This window comes from Vidua macroura, chromosome 13 (assembly GCF_024509145.1).
Source record: "Vidua macroura isolate BioBank_ID:100142 chromosome 13, ASM2450914v1, whole genome shotgun sequence".
NCBI classification, from domain to species: Eukaryota; Metazoa; Chordata; class Aves; order Passeriformes; family Viduidae; genus Vidua; species Vidua macroura.
Genome location: NC_071583.1, coordinates 15,698,627 through 15,724,485, shown reverse-complemented (window position 1 = coordinate 15,724,485; position 25,859 = coordinate 15,698,627). Strand labels below are relative to the sequence as shown.

The following is a 25,859-nucleotide window of genomic DNA, read 5'->3' as shown; positions in this document are numbered from 1 at the left end:
TGTGATAAAAAAGCAAAGTTTTTTCCCTGATCAGCAACTTGAGATAGAATGCCTACCTCAAAATAAATCAGCATATTGATGCTGGATTTACCCTTATCTGGGATATTTGACTGGGAATATAAAACAAAAGATTCAGCTCTCATTTTAAAGTGGACAGCCATAAGGAAGAGGATCAGAGGGGAGAGGCTGAGAGACAGAGTAGCTTGAACCCCTGTGATGGAAATTAGAGGCAAAATTCACTGTGTGCCTACACATACCAATGGGATGGATTGGTTTTGCTCCCTTGCAGTGGAGTTGTGGCACATGCTTGCACATTAGTGGCACATATAGAGAGAAAGAGGTTTTATTTGCTTCTTTTCTTTTATCTTTTTAAAGATGACAGTTGTGACTGAGACTTGTAAAAGGGCCATACCCCTGCCCTGGAGCCCTTCTGCACTTTGTGACATGGTGGAAACCTTTCCTGCTCCCAGGCCCTGACACTGGGATCAGCTATAGCATCCAGAAATGCTTCTCAGTGCTAATAAACTTACTGTATTTCATGTATTCAAGTGTTTCATGTTGCACTTCTAAAGAAAACTCTTTAAAGTGTGATGAAAGCAACACAAGTCAAGCTGATGCTGGCAGCTGGAATCCCTGACATCAGGCCATGAGCACAGGCAGAACTGAGGAGAGCCAAGCTTTCATCCTGCAGTTCCTTATTTTGGGAGAAGAAGTGGTTGATATCCAGTGGTTTTAATAAAATTAATCATTGGAGAGGACTCATTTCATCTAGCTGCTGCTGCCTGGGAATGAGGTGTGTGGTGTTATCTGTGTTCAGTAGCCAGCTGAGAGAGGCAGGGATCTGCAGAGACCCCTTGGTTCCATTTTGTTACCCACCTGTGGTTAAGTGAGCTGAGAGGAGTCCCACTCATCATCCTGTGTTCTGCAGAATTCAACTGTTGATATCACAAGATTTGACTTAATAAACAGGCTTGTTTGTAGACAGCATTTGAATGACAGCATTTCATTTAACTTGATAAAAGTAGATGAAAATTATTTTTGGGAGGACTTAAAACTGCAGCTTTTGTACACAAAGTTAAGTGGAATACTCATTTTGCTGCTCCAAATGAAAATAAGGCCTTGAGTGTTTCTCATATGGCAGGTTCTGCTGAAACTGGATGGGAGAAATTCCCACCTTCAGAAAGTGATGAAGAACCTTACGAATTTTCAAATCAATGAAATGTTCCTTTATCAAAATCAAATGTTCCTTTATCAAAATCAATGTTCCTTTATCTTTTTGTTTGTTTCACAATCAGTCCAGTGAGAATTACTGATGGGTAGTGTGCTATTGAAAAGCAGTCAGAGCCAAGGGATGTGAGAGAGAACTGTTTAATTCCATGTCAGGCTCCTGCCTGCTTGGTTGTGGGTAACACAGGACTGGTGACAGCAGTCAACAAAACACTGCACTTTGGCCTTAAAATGTAGATTGCAACTCTCAGGAAAAGGATCCCAAAAACTTATTTTTGTAGGCACAATCAGCTGAAGTTTTGTTTTCCACAGCTAGTAGAGTGACTAAACTTAGGTTGATTTTTGTGGAGATGGTAGGAAGTGGTGTTATTGTGCCAGCAGCTGCCAAAGCTTTGAGTTGTGCTCCCAATTGCAGGGTGGGCAGAGCCAAACGAGGTGAAGTTTGAAAGCTTTTTATTGTGGGCAAAGCAGCACGCTGCCTTCTTCATTTTAATTCAGAAACAGCTGGATTGGTTTAGATGAAAATTAAAAAAAAAAAAAAAATTAAAAAAAAGAGGTTGTTTGAGGCATATGCCCAGCTTGTACCTTTCACCCTAAAGCTTGGCAATGGCATAAATAACTGACAAAGGGTCTTATAGTGGAAAGAGCTGGGCAACTTCAATAAAGACGACTCTGATCCTTCAGATATATTTAAATGGAATCATCCAATGTCCATTGTTTTACTGAGTTTCTTGCTTGCAGCTGGCATTGTTTCTTTTATATAGAAAGAAATACTGGAGCGTTTTGTTGGGCAGAAAAAAGAAAATTTTCTATGCTAAGAATTGTGCAACTTGGCAAATGTTGGCAGAAAAGCAAGAGCAACTGTAAAGTACCCTTTTAAGTTAATTCTGGTTTCTTCTGCATCTAAATAAATAAAGCACAGTTTATTTATTATTGTATATTGAGTTACTCTGGACTTTTTTTTTAACTTCCATAGAGCTCCCCTAACTTGCATGTGACACAGATCATTTACAGCTCCCAGGATGTGGCCCAGCTTTAGTGGCTGTGTCAGATCTTTCTTCCAGTGAGCCAAAACCCAAGGGCTAAAACTGGACCTTCAGTTTCAGTGGCAAAAATGGATCAGTGCACATTAGATCATGAGAGACACCTTTCTGGAGCAGATCCTGTTTTTCCCATTCCTCAGGAAAGTGTGAGATTGGTTCTGTGAGGGAGGATTAGCTGTTACATCCCAGAGGAAAGGAAAACAAAGAAGAGCTTGTACATCAGTACCTGTGCATGACTGTAACTGCCTTAATGGACAACTTGTTGCTGATATTTTAATGAGCATTTTTAAAAAATGCTGGTGTGCTATTGAAAGCTAGAGTTATTTCTAATAATTAAGATTGCAAGATCAGGCTTCTCCTATTTAGCTCTACCTTCTTGCTTTTTCCTGCTTCATTTACAAAAAGAAGCTGTACACAGCAAAATTAGAGAGCAAAACACTAATTTAATAGTTTGTTTGGTCAAGGCAGGGTTAAAAACCCAGCTCTCTGCATGAACAAAAGCAACTGGGTTTTTGATTTAGCAATGTCTGATGCAGGGGATGTTCTTACTCCAAATTCAGTCACCATGGAAACAAAACTTCTCTTTAAGCATGCTGTATCTTTGACGGAGCAAGAGGTTCTTTTTGGCAGACATTTTTCCATCTTCTTTGTGGATGATGAATACTTCTGGTATGAGCCACTTTCTTCTGTCTCCTCTGAAATGCACTGAGTTTCTACTGTGCAGTAGACAGTGTCCCCCTTGAAACAAAGGCACATGACTTCTCAACATGTTTCTAAAATCTTGGGAGGTTTAAGATCTCTCTTTTCCTCCAAAAATATAAAAAATCAGAAGGTTTACATGGTGTGTTGGTAAGAATTTCTATTAAAAGACTCTCAGAGGTAGCACAAGCATCAAGTGATGTGAAAATTGCTATGGTAACTACTTCTACTGTACTTTTAAGTTAAGTCACATAAAACCTGTGCAGACACTAGTGAGTAAGTGAAAACCTAGGGCAGAGCTCAAAAAAACCACTCTCCATGCTGTCTGTCTGATTCCTGGAGTGGGAGCTATGGGTGCCTGGTGCTGTGCACAGAGGGTGGTGACCCAAATGCTCCTGAGTGGCTCTTGATGCTCCTGCTGAAAGGGCTGACCATGAACCACAAACTGAATAATTGGCACCAAAAAAGCAAATGCATGATGCTAAATGCTGCATGGCTGGTAATGTGGGATCTGGGATTTAACAGACCTGCCTTCACCTCTCCAGGGTTTGAGCCACCCATCTGATGTGAAGAGAATGTTTTAATTTTTTCATCTGAAGAACCACTGATAAACAGAGCCATGTCCTTCCAGCTGTGGTGCTGTAAGGGTGATGTGGAAATTGGGACAGACAGTAATGGGCTGATCCATCTGGACAAGGATTCTCACAACTTGGCATCAACTTTGAATGTGGAGAAGACCATTAAAAAGTCCAGATTAAAAACCTTGAGAAGTGGCTGTCTAAAGGCTTTCTCTCATTTCATGGAGCTCACTCAGGTGGTTTTTGTTCAACTCATTATACACTGCTGTGTGGAGAGGAACATCTCTGACATTCAAGATATCAAAAGATGTTTGTCTTTTCCAGGATTTGTTTTGCTATTCCTGAGATTTGTTAATGCTCACAGGCAGACTCATGAGGACTTTAGAGCTGATTGGAGTAAATCAGTAGCAAAAAGGCTGAAGGAAGTCATGGCAGGATTTTAATTGCTTTATGGTGATCGGTAGAATCAGCATTCCTGGATCTCATTATACTAATTACTGTGTCTCAGTTAAAAGGAAAAGATTTAGTTCTTGCTCCAAAGCTTTATAATCCAAACACAGGTTATGCATTCTGGAGTGCAGGGAGGGGGGGTTGGTGCTGGCTGCTGCAACGTGCATTTGGATTCTCTGATGGTTTTGTGGTGGTGGTAACACAGAAAAGAGAACAGATAAATTCCAGTGGGCCCTTTAGAGCAGGGTCTGGACAGATGTGCCAGCTTTCAAGTGTCACTTATGTTTGAAGGATCTGGTCAGGAATTTTCATATGTGGTTGGGACACTGTTTAAAAATAGAAGGCAGCTCCCTTTGAACATACTTGTAATCCACCACATGTTTGCATGTCTTACCTAACCCAGAAAATTATTCATGTCTGTTACCTTCTTAAAGCTCTGTTAACAACTTCTGTTAACAAGCTACAGCTACACACTTTTAATGTGTGACATCTTGGCTTTTTGTACCAGATTTTTTTCCTGACAATTCTGCAAGCTGCAGAGGACTGGATGTTTCATAAAGGATTATAAGCTTTGGTTCACTGACCCCCTCACTGGCTGCACACACTTTTATCAAACTTGCAGCAAGCTGCTTCAGGACTTCAGGCTTAGGCCAGGAGGTCGGTGTCTGTTATGGTTCAGGATAATAACAGCTGTGACAGCGTCTTGCTCTGAACAAAACTCTCCAGGGCTGCCTTAGCAGAGGCCATTAGAAAGAAGCAGATGTGTCTCAGTGCTGCTTGGATTGCTGCAGGTATAAATCCTATTACACAGCCAGAAAGTGCCCCTGTGCCTATTTCCAACACAGTCACATAATGAAGCATTTCAGAAATTTTGTTTATAGTAAGCCCTCCTTTTGTGTCCCTGAAGTTGTAACACCAAAAGCCTTGACATCTTGCTGTTGCATTATAGATACAAACCATGAATTTGTTGTACTCATTGTAGTGTATTGTCCCATGTGTTCCCCAAGGGGGAAATTACTCACTGTCAGCTCAAGTCTGATGCTCCTATTGGAAGTTCTTCCTACTCATGTTTTGCTCTGTGGAAGACTTTTGCCTACTAGCAGTAAACAATACAAAGAAACTTCAAGGTTGGGTGATGTCAGCAAGAGGTCTGTGCCACATTGCTATTTGGCTTTGTCAAAAGATCTATTTGCTGAAAGAAGCTGTGTGTGTCACAAAGAATTTGGGATAATGTTTTAGGTAGCGTGTTTCTGTGTTGGGTGGGCTTGACTAATGCAGAACAGCCTGTTATTCCTGATAAATACAAAGATGCAACAGTCTTGAAGAAAATACATCAGGAAGTGTGGGAACAGTCAGTAGGTGAATGGATATAATTATAATTAAGAAAATGGGCAGAATTAAGGAAATGGGCTCAAAGGTATCTGGTTTACAAAACAGACCCTACCTAGAAATACAGGTGATGTAAGCAGAAATGAGCAGCTGTGCTTGGGGATATCATTGCAGAAACCTGAGGAACTGGAGAGGCTCTCAGAAACTGGAGTGTGTCAGATAAGGAAGAAAAAGGGGCTGTACACACAGCTTTTGTTTGTTCATTTGGATGTATTAGTCTTTTCTATAACTGACTTAACTAACAATCTGGTGCCCAGTGACTGGGTGGTCCCCAAACACCCCTGGAAGAAGCTGCAGCTGCTGCAGGAATGCTACAGGTGTCCAGGAAGGATAAGCAGGTAGCTGAAGTGCAGATATTTGTGTTTATTCAAATTCAAATGCATAAAGCACAGTGATTCCAGCATCCAAAACCTCCCACTGAAAGGGTTAATCTGAAAGCAATTTTTGTGCAGTTTTCCATCTCAGTGTGCTGCCTTGGCTCAGGATGGCTGCTCAGTGCCTTCTGTGTGCTCCCTGCAAAATGCTGCTACTTGTCCTGTGTCATTTTAGGAAACGGAGTTGGTTAAAATGAGGCCAAAACTAGAAATCCTGCATTTTTTTCTTTCAGCTCACCACACAAATGGTGTTTGTACTATTGGTAGCAGTAGGTTTGGAGGCTATTTCTCTCCCTGGAATTAAACAACTTGGACTTGCAGCATTAAATCCAAAGTACAAACTGTTGTGCTTGCCAGCTTGCAGACACTGAAATGTGCAGGGTAACTGTGAGAGGTGTCAGAGTACATAATGCTATGACCTTGGCAGTCAGGCTTATGGCACTAAAAATTCATAGAAAGCATCACCCAGAGTGGTGATGCTGCAGTGGAAAAATGGTGGTATTTCTGTATTTGACCAAGCCATCTATGAAAGGCCATAATGGCATAGCTCAGTGTCATTGACCTCTGCTTTTAATCTAATTATTTCATGTGGCTATAGATGGCTTTGAGATGTTTGACTTGATTTTTTTTGAGTAACGGGTCTGTCTGAATGTCTGTCCCTTGTTACAGTAAATAATGTGTAAAAATGCTAAAATCAAATTAGAGGCAGGCAGAGTTCAGCTCAGCCTTTCTGTCTGCAGGCAGGAAGAACAGTGCTGTATGCCTTAAATCTGAAAGCCAAAGGGGCTTCCAAGAAAGTTACTAGTAGAATAATGTAAGAAAACCAGCCTGTGTTCAGCAGCCTCATTGTTATATTCAATATTTAACCCAGCTTTTTGTGCTTGTAGTAGTAAGAAATGCTCACTGGGGAATGTTACAGTGGAAACATTTGTACTAAGGACAAAAACAGGCTGCAGAGGACAGATGCCAAAGCATTGTGGCTTTTCAAAATTATTGTGCAAACAGAGCAAATGAAGTGATTTTTTTTATTTGCATGATACCTTACACTCAGTATTCCATGCCCTGACCCCTGGAATTAGCAGGGCAGCCACCCTGGGCCACCACACGTTGTCCTCTCCAGTGAGAGGGGGGTGTCACGAGGGGCATCCTGATCTGCCAGAGGGTTGAGTAGTTGGGATGCAGCTCTTCCCTTGTACTCCTCAGTAGCTGTGGGGGCTCACACCCCTCCATCATCAGCCTCGTGGGCCCATCAGCAGGGTCTGAGTGTGTTCTGGTGCTCACAGCACAGACTCAGTGTTTGCAGTGCACTTGGCACAATGCAGCGTTTGGCAGTAGGGCTAGTACAGTGCCACATGGAATTCATTCCCTGAAACAATGGAAGCACCTACTTTCTGGAGTATTTTTGCCACTATTGAAATATTAAACCACTTTGTACAACAGTTTGTGTTTGCTGTAGCTGGTAATTCCCTGCTCCAGGGGCATGTAGGCAGAAGCAGCCCGGTACCAAGGGTGGGCTCAGATCTGCAGCGACAGGTTTTGGCATCAGAAAAGATAAAACAATGCTTAGGAGCTGCCTGAATCAGTTGGGCAGTGCTGTCTGGTGTTTTGTACAGGGCACAGAAAACCAGAAAGGCAGGAAGGAATCTCCCAGGCTGAGGTTGTCATCTTTCAACACAAACCCCCTGTCTGTTTGAGAGTTTAGAGCCCATGGTGACCATAAGCAGGCTTCAGTGGGCTCCTTCAGGGGCTCCCAGACTGAGGAAGAATATAAATTTTTCCCCGATTTACAGAGGGAATTCAGAGTCTCTGCTGTCCTGAAGTGTTGCTAGAGGCTGTTGAAGATGTGCTGTCTGTTACTTGAACTTGGACATTGGGATTTATGTGCAAATGGTACAACTTGTCACTCGGGTGAGTCTGAATTTCAAAAATGGGTGGTGTGGCTGGTCCTGCGATAGCTGATGTTCAGAACATGCCTGTTGCTGAGGTCCTCTCCAGCCTCTTGGCAGGAAGAACAACTCCAGTTCTTGTCTGACAAGTAAATGTGTGTGTGGGAGTTCAGTTAATTCAAGCACTCTTTGGAGGTCTCAACTTGTGTGGGTGAGGCCACTGCTGAGAAGGACCAAGCTTTGGTCCATCAGATCCTCTCGCTGCATCCTCTGCTGAAGGCCATCAGCCCCAGCAGGGAAGGGAAGGACACGCTGCTGCGAAAGTTTGGCCCAAGGTTTTTTTAATGTCTCCAGCTTTTCTCTAATTCTCAAGCCAAGAAACTAACTGAACTTTCAGCCTCTTAATATGAGTGGAGAGCATCCTGAAAATAATTGCTGCAAACAAAATTAATCTGGCCCTGCCTGCAGAACACCCCTGAAGGATTGCTTCCAAAGTGCTTGGAGTTAGATAAGAAATAAGCTCTCTTTAGTGATGCGTGTGCTTTCTAAATAAACTCCTTTTAAACAGACTTGCTGTTTAAATCTGTTTATTTACTGTGGCACATTGTGCAGATTATGTTTTAAGGAGCTCAGCAACCAACATCAGAGCTTTTACATAAGTGAGATCTGAGGAAAAACGGGAGTGAGATTTCAAATATCCCATTAATCTTTTCACTTTAGGCCTGAGCCAGCTTCAAATTGCACCGAGCTGCTGCCAAGCGTGAGTGAGTTTCCATCCAAATAAAGGAGACTTGGCAGGTCTGAGCTGAGGCTTTGTTTTCAGGAGTGTGTCAAGGAGAGGGGGATGGAGCGCTGGTGGAGGCTGTGCCCGAGCGCGTGGGGCTCCGTAACTCTGTGTGCCAGGCGGCCCCGGCTGCCCACGCTGAGGGCACCCCTGGCTTTTACATTTCCTTGCCTATGTTCTCAATCTGTGTTTACAGAGGGGGCTGTTAAATGTTTGTATGTGGGAGCCTGGAGTTGGTGGTGACTTAATCCCACACGTGTGATTCGGCATCTGCCGGGCGCTGGGATTTAGGCCTTGGCACTAAGGCCTGACCTCAATGGCAGCTGCAGGGCTGTGCAGCTTTTGGATCAGGTTCTGCTCCTGCCCATTGCAGTGGCCCTGAGTTCATTATATTGGCCTTGTGTAAGGTGAAGCAGAGGGCTCAGAGGGTTAGAACTGGGAACTCGTGGGGTGAGCACGGTGCTGGCAGCGCTGTGGCCATGGGCGCGTTGTGAGGAGCTGAGGGGAGGCCTCTGGGCAAGGGGATGGCTGCAGCTGCAATCTCACAGCCTACCCAAAAAACAGAAAGGCCTTTTTGGTTTTGCCTTTCATTTCTGGGGTTGTGGATGCAGTCCAGCCTCCCCACTTCACGGAGGGCGAGCAGGAGCTGCCTGGAGGGATGAGCTCTTGAGATTCTGCTGAGGGAAAGGGAGCTCCCTCCATCCAGTGTGTGCCCAGCTCAGGATCTGTGCATGCAATAACCCTGAAATTCCCTCTTGCAGTCTGCCTGCTTTGTGTCCCCCACAATCAGCTGTTTGCAAAGTCTTCCCAAACACTCTTTCATTGAATTTTCCCTGAAAGAGGGGCTTTAGGACAGCAGAAGTGAGGAGGCCATGGTGGCCTTCTCTTGTCTCCTGTAGATATAAATTTAGGATATTTGCTGTACAGTGTGAGCATTGGCCAGCCTTGCCAGGATTCCAGGTATTAGTCTGGAATTATTTGGCTGTGATCTGAGTGATGACATCCACCTAAAAATCATTTGCTGCAAAGCACTTACTGTTTCTGGGGGCTTTGGGGTGTTTGTGTCACTTCTTGCAGAAACCAAGGATGAAGCACGAAAACTTTTGGAGTTTTACCAGTCCTCATTCTTCCTCCCCTGTCATGCCCTTCCCACTCCAATGAGTATTTTCACTGTGAATACAGGCACTGTGAGTAAAGAAATTAATTGAAAAATTCCCTAGACAACACTTGTATTTTTGGCAGACACAATTTTTGTTAACATCTTGAAGGCTCTACTGCCTGGAAAGCAGTTCTCAGTGCCTCTCCTTTGTGTTCACACCATGACTGCTGCCCTCAGCCTGGCTGCTGACTTTGCTAAACTAAAGCATTAAAATAAGCTAAGTAGTTTGGTGCCCACAGGCCCTTTTCTCTCAATAGTATCTGTTTGATTTTAGGATGGTTCAAACTTCTTCAAAACACAGTAAACTTCTGTAGCTGGATAAAACCCCTTCCAGGACAGGTTTTGTGTGCTCCTCCAGCCCAGTGACTCACACCTCTTTGTGGGATTGTAGCACTAAATTCCTGCTGCTTTTACTTCTCTGCCTGCTAGTGCTCTTGGTTGTCTCTGGACCCTGTTTTATCCCCTTTTTTCCCCTAAAACTTGGTGGAGAGGAGCTGCTGTATTTGGATTTTCCTTCATCTTCAGCATGCGTAGAGTGAATGCAACAACAGATTGTGGTGCATTCTCCCACACACAGCTTTCCCACTTTTTATGGATCTCTGGAGTACCTAAGGCCTATTTCTGGCATTCCCTCTTTTCCCTGTCTGCTGACCTTGGCTCTCCTCACACACACTCAGTTTTTCCCTGAAGTCTAGCAGTGCATCATCTCTGGTGCCTGTGGAGCACACAGAAAGCTGCAGTGCACAGCTTTTCCACACCAACAGAATTAGGTGCTAGCCCCTGTGCAACCTTGTGAAAAGCCAGCACTGGGAGGAGGATGGAGACTTCATGATGTTATCACCTGTCTGGCCTCTTAGCTAAAATCCAGTCCAAGTTTTGCTGAGGCAGAAACTTGGCCACTGAAGCAGCAGATGCCGCTGAATTTCAGAATAAAATGTCACTGTGTGTTGGCACAGCGAAAGGCGTGCAGCGCCTTGCAGAGCAGCCAGCAAGGACAATATTCCTGGCTGGGAGCTGAGAGAGCCAGGAGCAAGCCCATGCTTTCTGCTCCTGGTACCTGGGTTGTTTGTCTGCCTCCTCTCAAGCCGATCTGTCACTCTGGCAGAGCTGCCTCTGAGCTGAGGCTGCTCTCAGAGAAATTGGAATCCAAGCAGCCACTTAAATGGGCAGCCCAGAGAGGGCTTTTCCCACAAGATTGTCTTCCATTGGTGCTACACACTGACATCTGCTGAGCCTTGTGGTCCTTGTGCCACCTTCTCCATGATTAGTATGACAGACAGGACACATTTTATCATCTGAGGGGTTTTTTGGGGAGCTGTGCCTACTTTAAGGACAGCTCAAACAGGCCCCTCTGTGCTAGATAAGAGATTGATTCCCAGAGCATTCCTGTTGGGAAGGGGATTTGTATGTAGAGGAATTTCCCCTTGGATGGAATGAGGAGCAAAGCTCAGGTGTCTCTTTTATGGCTCAACTCACTCTTGCAGTGAAGATTTCTTCCTGGTTTGTTCTCAGAGCAACCTTGAATGTGATTGAATTTTTTAAAAAATAATTTTGGGTCTTTGGGGAAGTGCAAAGTTTTCTGCACTGCACACCTGTTAATTCCTGGAAATCCAGCTGCCTGTGCAGCAGCAAAACACAGGTGGGTCAGGGGGTCTGGTGTCTCTCTGGCTTTTAATGCTGTGCCAGTGTCACTCATAGTGCCCCTCACTTCCCTGTTCATGTCCAGCCTTCCAGGATGGCCGTCAGCTCCCATGAGAATGTGCATGCAACTCATTGCTGTGTCAGATCCTGAAGTGAACCCCAAAAGTAGAATGTAATGTTGCTGGGAGAGAGAATGAAAATTGTGTCAATTTTCACAGCAAAAGAATGTCAACAACCCCTTCTTGAGCAGCATCTGCTGAGGGCAGGGCTGGCTCTCTCCTCTCATTCTTCCTCTCTCTTTCTTGTTTAAATGTGTATTGATACACTTTGTTTCTTCCCCCACCTTGGATAAAACCCACCAGCCTCTGAATGCCTGTTGGGCAGCTGTCCCTCAGCTGTTAGGGAAAGGTTCTTCCCTCAGGAATGGTGGAGCACTGAACAGGCTCCCCAGGGAATGGGCACAGCCCCAAGACTTACAAAGCTCAGGAACTGTCTGGACAACACTCTCAGGCACATGGAGGATTTTGGGGTGTCTCATGCAGGGCCAGAAGTTGGACTTTGGTGATCCTTGTGAGTCCCTTCCAGCTCAGGATATTCCATGATTTAATTACTGGTATTTTTGGATGGTCATGGGCATTCCTATCCTCTCTGGCTGCTGCCCTTGTTGGAGGTGTCATTGCTTCTGTGGAAGGTGGGAAAGTGATAAGTGCTGCAGCTGGGGAGAAGCACTACAAGAAGTCATCATCTGTATGTTGATTTCTTTATTTTTTCTTCAAGTGCAACTTGTCTGCTGCCTTTCTGCTGCTTCCTAAAGAAAATAGGCATATTTGTTTATTTTTTGAAGCTGGAAGTTTTAGGAAATGTGTTTTTGTTTTGCTTGGGGGTACCTAAAAATTGCTACATTCATTTTAAGTCCAATGTTGAATAATAACTGCCTGGAGGTTTGTTACTTGTGTAGCAGGTTGGTGCCTGATGTGATTTTAAAGATGACCAAGATGTAAAACTCTGGGAGAAAGAATTTATGGAGAAGAGATAAGAAAATTTTTATTAAGAGAATGTGATTGTCTTTCAATTTACTTTTTTTTCCCCTCCTTAATATTGTCTGTGGCCAAAAACATCCCAGAATTTGGATTGTCCTGAATATTGTCATTCTCAACAGCACTTTCACGGGCAAATACTTCCTGAAGTGCTGAATAACAGGTCTTGTATCCATTCTTCAGAAGAAATCCTGTGCAGTGCCCTGAAATTCTGGCTTGTTCCACCATCTCCTAAGCTGGAATGCAATTTTCCAAATGAAGTATCACTGATTCTACACCCAGGACACGAAACTGCAAAATGTGCATCCCTCAGGATGGGGTTTGGAGCCTTTTCTTTGATGGGGGCTCACTGGTCCTTTTGGGGATATTTGGTTGTCCAGATGCACCTTGGTCCCTCTTGGTACCTCAGGTGCTGAGAGTGCCAAAACCAAACCTGGATGAAACTGTGCCCTGTTATGCTTCAAACCACTGGGCTTTGGGGGGTACCCAAAAAACCTTTTCTGTGGCAGCTTTGATGTTTCTGTACTGTTAACATTGTCAAATGATTTCTCTGGATGATGCATGAAGCTGAAGTTTGGAAAGAAATATGAAGGAGTAGCTGCTGGGAAGTTTTAAGCTTATAATAGTGTAACTGTAGATAAATAAAGCTTTTTAATTTTAATCTTAGTTGTTCTAAAGTGGATCTGATCTTACGAGATAAGGGAGAATTGCTTTTGAAGCAGAAAGGGAAATGAATATGCAAGTAACTAATGACTGAGGAAACATACACTCAAAAAACCCCACCACTCCAGCAGGGTGCTCAGGACAACAACATGCATACTCCAGTAAACACTGTTAGAGCTCATGGCTTGTTCTAGGGGAAACACACATCAGCTCAAATGCTATGAGACAGGGACCTCAAACAGTTGCTGTGTTTTGAAATCTGGGCCTGCAATTCTTCTGTTTACTGATAAATGTGTATCCTGCACAGCCTGGGATGCAATGGGAGGGCTCTCTGCTGAGCAAGGTGTTCTCTCTGCTTCATCCCTGCAGCCCTTGTTAGCTGAGCCTGTGGATCTAGATACTCTCTGGGGATCCTGCAAACATTCTGCAATTGTTCCCAATTAAGGGGCATGATATTTGCTTTAGTCTCTATGCTCCTTTAAAAAAACATCAGCAGCAATTTAGATGCTTATGGCACATTTAATACACTTAAACTGCTATGCTACTTCCACATTATGTCTGCAGATCCCATGCACTATATTGTAAATAGCAAATTGTGGTATTGGCATTTCATTTTAACTCTTGTGATAGTCTTTTGCAATTTCAGCAGTAATGGTATCCTGGCTACTTACAATAAATGCTGTAAGTTTAAGCAAGAGCCTTGTCCTTTCCAAACAGAACTTGGGGGAATGTGTAGTAAGAGCATGAGAAGCAGAAATGGCCACCATACCTTGGAGGTAGCACAATCTACACTCTGTAATCAACAGAATCCTTGCAGCCGTGCTAGATCTGATAAAATGGGATTTGGCTTTTTAAGGTTTGGGAGAGAGAATTTTTGCTTGTTTGCTGCCGTGATGCTGCTGTTGGTATCCAAAGAAGGTGATGTCTGTACATTGTTCAGAGAGGACTGCACAAGGGCAGCTGGAAATGTGGGAATTTGGTGGGATACCAGCAGCAGAGGTGCCTGCCCTTGCACCCCCTGCAGCCCTGCTTTGGCTGCCCAGGCAATGCTCATGAACCCTCCTGCAGTTGTTTACAGCAGGTCCTGCTCTAAGGGGTGGATGCCAAGGGTTTTACAGCTCCAGGGATGTGGCATCTCACCAGGGACTTGTTTCCCAAGGCCTTGCTAGTGGTAGATGAGAAACAACAAAGAAAAAGTTGGAGTAAAGGACAGGGATGTGGGGGTATAGGTGACTTCTGTCCTTCACCCAAATGGATGCAGTGCCTTAGACTGCTGCCTTGCTCTGCTGCCAAATGTAACTTGGATAAGAATTAGAACCAGGTTCGTGATGGTTTGTAATCACGTAAGATCTCATGATGCTTTTGAAAGTGTGTAGCTGCTAACCCCAGCATCCTGGCCACTTTCCAGCTCACAGAATTACCGTCTGTCTTTCCTGCCCCCTTCCCTCTACACCCCTGTAGTTTCAATTAGATAAGTCATTCCTTACTTCTCTCCAGAATAATGCACATGCCTATATTCTCCCCACAGAGAAAACCTTCAACATCCACTGTATTTTTTTATCTGGACATGATTTGATTTGCCTTGTCATTTTGTTATCTAATTAGTATTATCATGTCAGTGCACCTGATACAACCTGTCTGGTTCTGGGACCTGAATGTTTGTAGGGAGTGCAGCATACAGCTAATTTATTAATCTTCTAAACTCTACACTCAGTCACTTATTTAGGCTGAGTGTAACGGGCTTCTCAGTAGTGATTTTTGTCAGGAGGATGTTGGTTTACTCATCTGTACATGGTGATACAAACATCAGAAGTTGGAATCCTTAATGACTCATTTCTGGCTGCTGAGTGGTTTTTGCACAGTGCTTCCAAGAGCACTGTGGGGATGCTGAAACAGGGTTTTCTTACCCTGCTGGCAGGCAAAAGCACATGGCTTGGGCTGGGCCAGTGTTCTGGAGGTGGTTTGGGATCTGGTGAGTGTTTCAGAGTGGCTGCAGCAGTGCCTGGCACGGTGACACGACACTGAAAGGAGTTGACCTTCGTTCGGCTCCAGCTGTGCGTGTGGCAGCTTCAGCCTGGGCTCCAAAGTGGGGGATTTTGAAGTTCTTAAATGGCTAATTTTTCCTGATATGCTGTGACAGTGCCCCTGTAAAACAGTCTGAACTTTGTGGCTCGCTGCATGTGATAGCAGAGGCATTTCTAGTGCTTTTCAAACTCAAATGACTTTTTACACTTCAGCAAAGAAAGCGAGTCCTTTACCCTGGGATGTGAGCTGGGAACAGATGGACAATGATTTTTCACCAGCCAGTCTGTTGTCAGAGCAGTGATTCTCATTGACAGAGAAGTTAATAAACATTAGGAGGATATTCCACAATTGACATCCCCAGTCCACTGCCTTAATACTGGTTGTAATTCAGCTCAGGACCTTACAGAATCTTGTGTTTCCCAAGCTGTCATTTGCATGTGTTGGATGGAATTAAATCCAGTCTGGTTCAGATGTGGAAAAATTGATCTTTATTTTCTGTACTTAGGCAGGATTAGGCTGGGACTGTAAATTTTTGGAGAGAGCCTGTGCAGCTACAGTATGCTAATGGTGTGGTGCTCAGGTTTGCTTATGGAATACACAAAAGGTGTGATATAAATAAGAAATGACTACATACAATAATGGAAGAAAATCAACTGGGAATAACAAATTGTCCTTAGAATCTCTTAAGAATATACTGTTTGCCTAAGGAGGAGAGTTTAATTAAACCCAGGGTGAAATGCATCCCTGGGGAGGGGGCCAGCACATGGCTTATGAATCAGTTGCACATTAACCTGTTTCTTCTAGTTTAGAAATAGATGTATGGGGTAAGTGCTTGCTTCTTGGGTCATTGGGGAACAAAACAGTGTCCCCAGATGTGTAAGGGGGAAGGTGCTCTGCAGGATTTTGGCTGGTTTTCTCCCCTTTACTCCTCTGTTCTGTTTCTCTTCAGCAACCCCAGAAGATCAGTTCATTGCAAGAGCGTGGAAGGACAGGACAAGGGGCAATGACCACATGGAAGAGAGTAGATTTAGACTAGATATTAAAGAAAAATCCTTTATTGGGAGGGTGATGAGGCCCTTGCCCAGATAAGCTGTGACTGCCCCATCCCTGGAAGTGCTCAAGGCCAAGTTGGATAGGGCTCTGAGAAACCTGGCCTGGTGGAAGGTGTCCCTTCCCATGGCAGGGAATTGGAAGGACATGTGAGTCTGGGAGGTCCCTTCCAACCCAAACCATTCTATGATTCTGTGTTTCTATGATTTCCCACTTGCTGTTGATTATCCTTCTCCTTTCAGCCTTTCAGGAGAGCTGCTGACCTCCACTGCTGCCTTCTGGAAGTCTGTGTGTGCCAGTGGCCCCGGGGGAGACCCTGAGCACCCTGTGCTTGGAAGGAGGAGGTGCAGAGGCAGCACCCAGAAATGTCTGAACTCTGCAAAGGATTGGAGCAGGTGACCCATGTGTCCCAAAACAGCTTTACAGAGGATGTGCCAGTCTGGGGATCCATCTCTGCCTGAGAAGAAGTAGGAGAAATAATGATATTTACCCTGTAGAGAACAGCACCTGCTCAGTGTTGCTGGATACTCTTTGTTCTGATGAAAGCCCATGGAAACAATAGGAATAAAACCATTAGGATGTCATGGCTGCTTCCTGTCTTACTTTCTTCACAGTCTGTTGCAGGTGTAATGAAAGCAAATGTGGCCCATTGGGCAACTTTCTACTCAAGGGAGTACTGTGAAGGCTGTGATATCTATTAATTTGATAAAAATAGGTATGGGGCAAATCTTGATCTATTCCAAAGCCAGCTGTGGAAAATGATACCTTCTTAGTTAGATCTGCTTTCTATGGTTTTTTCAGAGAAGTGTGTTACCAAGCCTGATGAACACAATTATTTTATGTCTAGTATATGAAAGGATGCTATTCTGCTTCAGAATTGTGGTTAAGTGAAGTTCTTAGGAAAAGTCAGTTCTTCACTAGCCCTAAGTAGTCTTGCTGGTAAGACAGACAGTAGCAGGGAACTGGCAAACATTATGAGCAGAAATGTGTAGTTAAAAAAAAAATCACACTTTGAGATTTAAGTAATAGCAGTGAAAAGTTTGAGTATGAAGAGAAGAGGCACGTGTCAGAGAACAAAATCTTTCTGACTAGAAATTGCCCTAGTGAAAAGACCAAAAGCAGACCTTGGAATGCTCCTGATCAGCCATTGTGTTAGGTACAATAATCTTGGTAAGGCATTAAAGAGCTTGAAAGAGCCCTAAAATCAGTGATAAGTTTTTTGTGGCAACTGAGTGTTTTCCAGACTCCTATAACCCCGGAGTTTTGCAGGAAAAGTGGCTTTTATGTAAATTCAAATACATTCTGTGTGTATGTGAGCACAGTGGTTGTGCACTGCAGGTCTGGGAGCACCAGGATCACTGACTCCTGTGTGTCCTGCAGAGGAAAGGAGAGCTCTGGAGCCTGGGCAGACAAGCTGATCAATGAACCACATGGAGCCCAACATTCTTAAGACAGGTCTGAACAATTTTATTAAACCTCTGCTAGAGCTGAAAAATCACTGCATTCTACAAATCCACGTTCTGTTCTCTCTGGGTAAAATTGCACGGTAAACATAAGCAAAAATCCATGTCTATTACTTACAGCTGATTTAATTTTTCATACAAAATGTTTCAGTAAAAAGGAAATAAATTGGGAGGTGCATTTTCTATGCATGGGGGCTTTGCAGTGCAGCATGTTTGTAAATAAGTGCAGAGTTTGGCATTTCAGAGAATCAATAAGGCACATTATAGAAAGTGGGAGCCAGGAGTGTTTCCTATCCTTTGTGTACTGGTAAGCCTGGGAACAGATCAATGGGTTTCTGACAGCATTCAACAATGCCACAACATCTTTCTGAAGTAATTGGGCAATTCACAGAATGAAAGATGCCATGCAAGGGCTCTAATAATAGTTTCTGTAAGAGGAACATTTATCTGGTATTGAGGTGTTCTGAGGAGACCAGGCAGTCATCCTTTTTTTTTTTCCTCCTCTTCTTCTTTGAGGTAATTCAGTTCCTTTTAAGGTTGCAAGTAAACAGACTTCAAAATGACAGCAGAAATGCAAATGTTGTCTTTTCATGGCTTCACCACTGATGAATAGAACAGCCTTCAGCTGGGTCACTTCTTTTTGCCTGAGGACTCTTTCAAAGGCGGTCTGAAGCTTTCATACTCCAGTGCTTGCAATACAGATGGAACAGAGAATGTCTTTATGCCTATTATTCGTGTCTTTCAGTGCCTGGAAGTGAGGTGTGCTTGCTTACTGGTGACCGGTGCCTCCTTTTCCCCCACTTTGCTGCTGAACTGTGAACAGTTGCACTCATGGGGAAGGAGAGGGAATGGGAGAGGTTTGTGCTCAGGACTTCCCCACAGGCAGCACACAAGTCCCATCCCTGTGTGTCTTAGTGAAAATGCTGAGAGCAGCACCCCTGTGGTATGTGGGGAGCAGAACATCCCCCAGTGAATGAGGGCTCTGGGTTAAGCCCAGCTTAAGAAGAGGGTGTGTATTATATTCCTGCTCCATTAGAAAGTGTCAGAGCTGCTTTGGGCTGAGGATTGCCATTGATATCAGGAAGGAAGAGTGAGGAACAGCAAACATGAAGGCTCCTGAGACTTGTCACCATCATACCTTGGTCCGAGACCTCAGGAGTTTTGTGGTGTGGCCAGCAGAGAGTTGGAAAACTTGTGTGCAACATCCCCTTGTTCCTTCAGTCATGGTCCAAACACCCTTCAGCAGCACAGGAGGAACCTCAGGACACCTGTGGGCATCTCTGTGGAATTCAATGACTCTTGTTTGTGCTGTCACCCTCTGTAAACTTAATGTGAAGCCTTGGCCTGAGAAAAATTGTTGTGCCAAGTATTGGAGGTCTTTTTAAAAACGATGTAATTGTTGTGTTGAGTGTGAAGGGTAAAGCTGTGGCAAGTGTTTCCTTTCTTCTGGAAAACTGTCAGTGGCCATGCAAGTCCAAAAGCTTGGTGTGCCTTTGGGAAGTGGAGTTGGAAGAGCAGCAAGGCCCAGGCTGTGCTTTTCCTGTGTTTGATTCTGGAGAAGGGATACCCAGAGGGTGGATAAAGGGTGTTTGTGGTGCTGTGTGAAAATTAAAACCAGAAGCTGAGTCAATCTCTGGAATAAATGCCTGTTGTGGAGTTGTTTGGAACTGCACTGGTTTGGTATCTAGAATCCCTCCTAGTCTAGTGGTTTTTTTCCTTCCTCACCAGTCAGAAACTGCTGGTTTAGTCCTTTTTTTTTTTATTATTTCCACTTGCAAAGTAGCATGTGCCCATCATTACTTTTCTAGTGTGCTCAGGCATGACTTTTAGGAAGTATATAGCACAGAAAGGGGATTATTTTTTCCATCCTTCTTTCCCCAACCCTTGGACTATCCTTTCTCTCTTATCTTTGTCCTGATACATACCCTGTATAAAATGGCATTTCCTAGTTAGTGCTTGCATGGCCAAGTCCATGGAGGAAGGGAGGTGCAATGGGGGAATCCTTGGTTCCTCTGAGCTCAACCTGTGCAAAATGCAATCTGTGCAGAATGTCTGCAATGTGAGCATGTCAGGCACACTCATTGTCAGGGGAAACCCAGAACTAGCAAGAATATTATTCACTGCAACATTGGGGAGATTAAATCAAACCCTGTTTCAGTAGTTGAGGTAGGAGGTTCCTCCTCATGGTGCCAGCAAATGCTTTATTTGTCTCAGTAAGGTGTTTGTCCAAGGTCTAAATTCTGAATGGCTTCAAAATAAACCTCATTTAAACTGTGCCAAATAGTTTCTGTCATTTCCTTCTCTTTCAGAAGTGAATTCCTTTATTTTTCTCATAACTTAGTTCTAACTCTTACAGTTCATAAATTGAAGGGGGGAAATTGCTGCTTTGTTGTAACATGAAATTTTGTTACATAACACTTGTATGCAAGTGTTTGTTTTGATATCTGCTTCAAAATTTAGTCCTGAGCTCAGGAGAATGAACCATTATTTCTCTCAAGCTGATTTAGTCCAAGTGGAAGAAATTGCCTCTCTACTGCTGCATTCACTGTGGAACCAAAGAGCTCTTGGATAATTTTGCTGAGGTTGCAACAGGGCCTTGCTTATAGTGCAGAGCTGATATTTATTGTTCAGCATTTTCCAGAGAGCTTAATACATGGTTGCATATTAAAATAGAGATAGGAAAGGATAGTCTGTGACATGTAAGGCAGATTTGACAAGAAAGTGCCCAGAGCTAAAGCAGCACTGATGGCAATGGAGCAAACCTGGCTGCTGTGCCTCAGCCCCAGGTGACAGAGGGATGATGTGCCAGGCAGTGTCTGCCCGTGTTTCATAGGGGTGGCACCAAGGGAAACTCCAGCTGGACAGTGATAACAGCAATGCTCAGCAGGGCAGGATGTGATGCAGCCTCTTCCAGACTGCCCTGGCCTTTGCATCTCAGCTCAGGGTAAAACCATACTGTGGTTTGATTTTCTGTCTAATCATTCACCTTCAGGCACAGGAGCAAAAGAGCAGACCACAGGGAGAAGGCATCATTTAGCAATCACATTTTTTGTTGTTCTTTATTTTTAGTAACACTATTTTCATTTCATGCTATTCAGCTAAAATTAGCCTTCTGTCTCCTTGCTTCCTATTCTCCCACTCCCTGGCATTTGGCAGTTGGGGTTGGGTTTTTGTTGTTGTTTTTTTTACCTTCTTTACTGATTGGGACATAAATTGTTTGAGCAAGAAGGAATTAGAGTAGGACAGATGGCACCACCTGCTGCTAGTGCTTTGCTCCTTGAAAGGTTTCCTGGCCACTGAGTCTGTTTTGGGCAAGATGAGGAGGAGACAGTCAGGTTTATCTACTTTTCTGAAGTCCAGAGAGTAGCTGTTATTCTGGTTCTCCTTCTCTCTGCTGTGAGCAGCACTGTATCCCATCTGCTGGTGGGAGGCAGGATAAGATCCCGTTTTCTTTGAGTCTTTAAGGGCTTCAGGTTCTTCTGCCATTTCTGCTTCTGCTGCCAGCTCTGTGCCTTTCTGTCTATCCCTTCCCTTCCTTGGGAGTCCAGTACTGGCCAGTTAAGGGAGGATGCCAGCTGGGGGGGAGAAGGAGGAAAGAGAAGATGAAAAGGTCAGAAGCTGCTGTGGTCCCTCAGTCCTGTGTGACCTGTGCCTGGCAGAGCTGCTGGTCCTGGCAAGATCAGGCTCTCCACGGGGCTCCCTCCCACAGGGAGTTCTCATGAAAAATGATATCCACAAACTAAACATGAAGAGTAGAGCCTACTCACATCTTTCCAAACCCATTCCAAGCCCATTTGTCTAGAGTCTTTAGTGAACTTGATTATGAACAAACCACAATAAAAAAAACCACCTGATTTTTCTTCATAGATATCAATCAAATGGAATAAAACGAAAATGGTAAAGTCATACTGGAGATCCTCAGCAATTTTCTTAGCTGAGTTGTACCCAGCAGAGTAACTTTGGCTTGAATGTAAGTGAGGATCTATCTCTTGTACCCAGTTACATGCAGAATGCTCACTAATTATGTGTGTATCTCACCAGGTGCCCTGTCAAAGACCCCAGGCAGACTGGAAGCACCTGTGGTTAGCCAGGAAATGAATGGCACTATGTCCATACATGGGAGCAATAAGCAGTCAGAAACAAATGAAATTTTAATCACACTTGCTATTGCAAGTGATAGCTGACATTTTTCCCCCTTCACTTAAAAATGGCATCTGCAGATTCTAAAATGTAGAGAGGCATCTGGGTTTGGGGGAAACATGCTCAAAAGTTTTCTTTACAAAGGGCCAGAGTAATGGGTCTTCACAAAGCAGCACTACATTCCTTGCTTAGGGGGCATGAAGGAAAAGAGTAATTTATCAGAGTCATTATGTTAAAACAACACCAGCACTTTGAGGCAAGGGCTTACTCAAATAAATAACCATGTGAAGAAATATTAATTCTAATGGATTTCCTGTAGATGCTGTATGGATGCAGGAATATTCATGAAGTGATTCACCTGATCATTCTTATCCCAAATGCCCACAGAAGAAGAAGTTGTTAGAGAAAAGTAACTTTCTTGTAAAATCAAACAAAAAATCCCCCTAAGAAACAAAACCATCAGAGGCTATAGTAGGCAATTTAAATACTTTTTTTAAGCTTAAAAGCATATACTCATCTTATTCCTGGTGGACTTTGCTTTAGATGTTTTTCCTAGAACTCTTCCTAATTAGCATACTGGCTGCCATTTCCCACTCTTTAAATTGCAGAAGTCATCTACCTTGTGATTTGTGTCGACTGCTTAGTGGAGAAATGTTCCTGGAAATCCCAGCTTTTTATCACTACTTAAAAAACATCACATATATTCAGGGAAAAAAAAAAAAAAAAAAAACAAACCATATTTTTTTATGCTGGAGCCTTTTTGAGTGAACTCCTCACTTTTGTCTATGCTAGTGTATCCCAAGTGGGGAGCAGGGATCTGGAAGGGCTGGCTGATGCTGCTGAAGTTGTATTATGATATTGTCACTAATCTGTCCCCCAGCTCCAAGTTCTCTGCTTCAAGTCTGGTGTAATAAAAACATGTAGCAATGAAAACTCTTTCTGTTTCCAACAAGCTCAGGGTTTTGCTGTGTTTTGGGTTACAGCTGCAGGCTTATTTCCTTCCCTTCATCACTCACAGATCTGGAACCATTTTTCTTTCTCATAAATTAAGGGGAGATTTGGGAAAATCCTAAGTGCAAACACACTTCTGCCATGAACAGCACCAGGTACCTGTTCAGCTGTCTTTGGCAGTCCCGTTAAACTCCTCTGTGAGCTCTTGTTCTGACACAGCATTCACTTAATCTTCGCCCTATTGATTTAACCTAACAATCCATGTAGGTTCCTATCTGGAGAACCTGTGAAGAAATTGATGCAAAATGACCTCTTTCTGAAGCCTGTGGAAGAAGTGCTGCTGAAGCAGAATCCTGACCCCGCAGTCCATTTTTAGTGGGACTGGAAGTGGGAAAAGCGGGCGGTGCATGCGGAGCAGCCTGCCCGGGCATCCATTCCCGGGCCAGCAGCCTCCCCCGGCTGCCGCTGCTGCCTGCACTGCTCCCAGGAGAGGGCAGCTCAGCTCCTCTGGAGGCCGGGAATTCCTGCGGGAACCATCAGCCACTTTCAGGGCCGGTATGACCAAGCGGGAAGCGAATTTTGCATCCCGGTGGTTGTTTGGAAGCGAGGAGCAGTCAGAAAGGGGCTGCAGCTTTGCGGGGAAAGGAGCTGGAACATGGATTTTTAATTCCTGGCAGGTCCTTTCTGTCATCTTCTGTGCTGTGGCTGAACTACCTGACTCCCGACTTCCCTCTGTCTTTAAAAAAGAGATCTCAGCCGCTGTCTGTCGTCGTTCTCTGTGATGTCCCTCCTGCCAAGGGCTCCTCATCACTCTAATCACCCCTCATCGCCCTCCCTTTTGGCAGGATGGAGGGAATGGCTTCAAACAGAAAGGGCATAGGTTTAGGCTGGATATTGGGAAGAAGTTTTTACTGTGAAGACGGTGAGGCCCTGGCACAGGGTGCCCAGAGAAGCTGTGGCTGTCCCTGGAAGTGATCCAGGCCAGGGTGGACAGAGCTTGGAGCAACCTGGGATAGTGGAAGGTGTCCCTGCCCATGGTAGGGAGGTGGAACTGGATGGTCTTTAAGGTCCCTTCCAGCCAAACCATTCTACAATTCAAACACACAGTCTTACATTCTAGATATATACAATAGGCTCATGATTTCTGGGAGAAGGTGGAAGAGGCAGATATTGGGGAGGATGTGATTGTTGTAGCTGCTGCAGAGATCACAGAGAAAAGATGCTACCTGTGATTTTATTTTTTTTTCCCATGATACTTCATGATACTTTCAAAAAAGTGAGAATTGGAGCTTTGGTAACATCAGGACTCAATATTTCAATACCCACCTATCTTGAATTTTCAGATGAATAGAGGATCATTAAAAGCCACTAGAAAACACTGAATGTTGGAGTAGCCCAGAACAGAGAAATGTATGGCAAGATCTTGATGCAGTTCTTGAAAAGTCTTTGTTTTCCCAGTTGGCCTTTCACCTAATGCAAATCAGAGTTTTCTTTAGATTAGAACTGTAAAATAACACATGGTTCTGAGGAACAGTTGCTTTGTTATAGGAAAAAGCAGGGGTTTCACTCTGTGAGCTGTCAAAAGAGTGATGATAGTATCTTATGAAATGTAGTTTGTGTTTCATCCTATGTTTGACTACAGAGAATTGTTTGAGCACTGACAAATGGTGTTAAGGGCAGCATGATCTACAGCATTTGAGTCGTGGTTGTGTTCTGCTGTGGGCTTCAGTGTGAGTTACTGAATGGTGCATCAGTTTCACTCTGAGACAAAACATGAATTACACTGAGATTGAAAAGTAGTTTTAAACTGTAAATATTGTTACTATTATTAAAGCATTTTTCTTTTTCTCCTTTTTGTCTGTAGTCTCAGGAAGTCTGAGTTATTGCCATATGAATATTTTTTATAGCCGGAAAGAAAAAGTTTTGTCTGGATTTTAACAAATACTTATTTTAATTAAGATTAAAAAAACCCTAAAGCTGAAATTAATTTGAATCACATCCTTGATGTAGTCTGGAAAAAAGTAATTCCCATTTTTAAAAGTATCTTTAACATCAGAGTAACAAAAGGAAATAAAGAGCTGGATTTATACAGAAACGTGAGGCAGAGAGATGGGAAGCAGTGAAGATACTCCTCAGACTGCACTTGGGGATTGGTGGCCTCTGCTGAAGATAGGACAAAATCCTGTCCCAAAGGACCTCAGCAGCAGCCAATGTTCCAGCCACGACCAGAGACTGCAGGGGTGTTCCAGTCTTTCATTGGTGCCCTCTCAGTGTGTCTGAAGAACCTGAACATTCATGAAGCAGAACCACACTCGGTGTCCTGCCTGTTGGGTGGATGCCCTAATCAGGCCAGGGGGACTTTCCTTCCCCTGCCAGCTCAGCCACTCGGTCTGTGGTACAAACTGGATGGGCTCCAGGCAGAGAGGCTTGGAAAAGAGCCCTGGGAGTTTGCTTTCCTGCTTCCCTGGGCTGCAGAGTGGTGGCTGAAGAAGTCACGTCTTGGGGCTTCTCTAGAGGCATTTTTTGTTCACCAGGAGGATTTGCTCACTGGCTTGCACAGCACAGCCTTGGGACACACTCCTGTTCCATGGGGAAAGCACTTCCTGGGAAAGGGAAGACTTGTTTAAAATCCTTGCTGTGAAATAGAGAATGGATGGATTTTCCATACTCTGTGGAAATGTCCTTGCTGTGTTGGCTAGAAGGCTTTTACTGTCCCCTTCCATTCTGGGAGTCTAGCCTGAGAATAAAATCATTCAGCTGAAAACTATGGGAGAACTTAGGCCCCTTTTAGAATGTCACCACATAACCTCCTTCCCTGGGATGCCCTTTCTCAGCACTAGGAAGAAGTGTCTGTCCCTGGCTTGGCTAGCTGATGTTTTGGGTAAGAGTTGAGTCATCATATCCCCAAGCTTCTGTTTCTACCTTTCCTATTTCTAAAGCCATGTTAGCAGGACTGAACATTGAGCTGTTCTGTGCATTGCCTTCAGATATCAGTGTTTTATCCTGGGCTGACTTCCCAAATGGTTGTTTTTCAGTAATCTGCATCTCTCATGTTATTTTTCCCCCTAATTATTAATTTAGCTCAGAAAATAGAGCACATTGTGGGTAATCTCAGATAGCTGGGCTCTTCTAGAAGCTGATATGAGATAAGCTGGCTCTCATTAAGTTGCAGAGGGAGAGCAGAGGACCACACATATTCATCTAACATCAGGAGCAATAATCTGGGTAGCACATGAAGAATTAGCAAAATTCGAGGCATCTGAGCACAGCAGGGATTTTTGCTTTCCATCTGAGATTTTG

General features: G+C 44.0%; 1 long non-coding RNA gene across 1 annotated transcript in view; it reads left to right on the top strand.

Moving 5' to 3' along the window:
• LOC128813974 (uncharacterized) overlaps positions 1 to 16,548 on the top strand; it is a 56,701-nt gene extending 40,153 nt beyond the window's left edge. The window contains exon 4 of the long non-coding RNA XR_008439237.1: positions 16,248 to 16,548. This is a non-coding gene — a long non-coding RNA (uncharacterized LOC128813974). The remainder of the gene's footprint in view (positions 1 to 16,247) is intronic.
• The last annotated feature ends 9,311 nt before the right edge of the window (positions 16,549 to 25,859 follow it).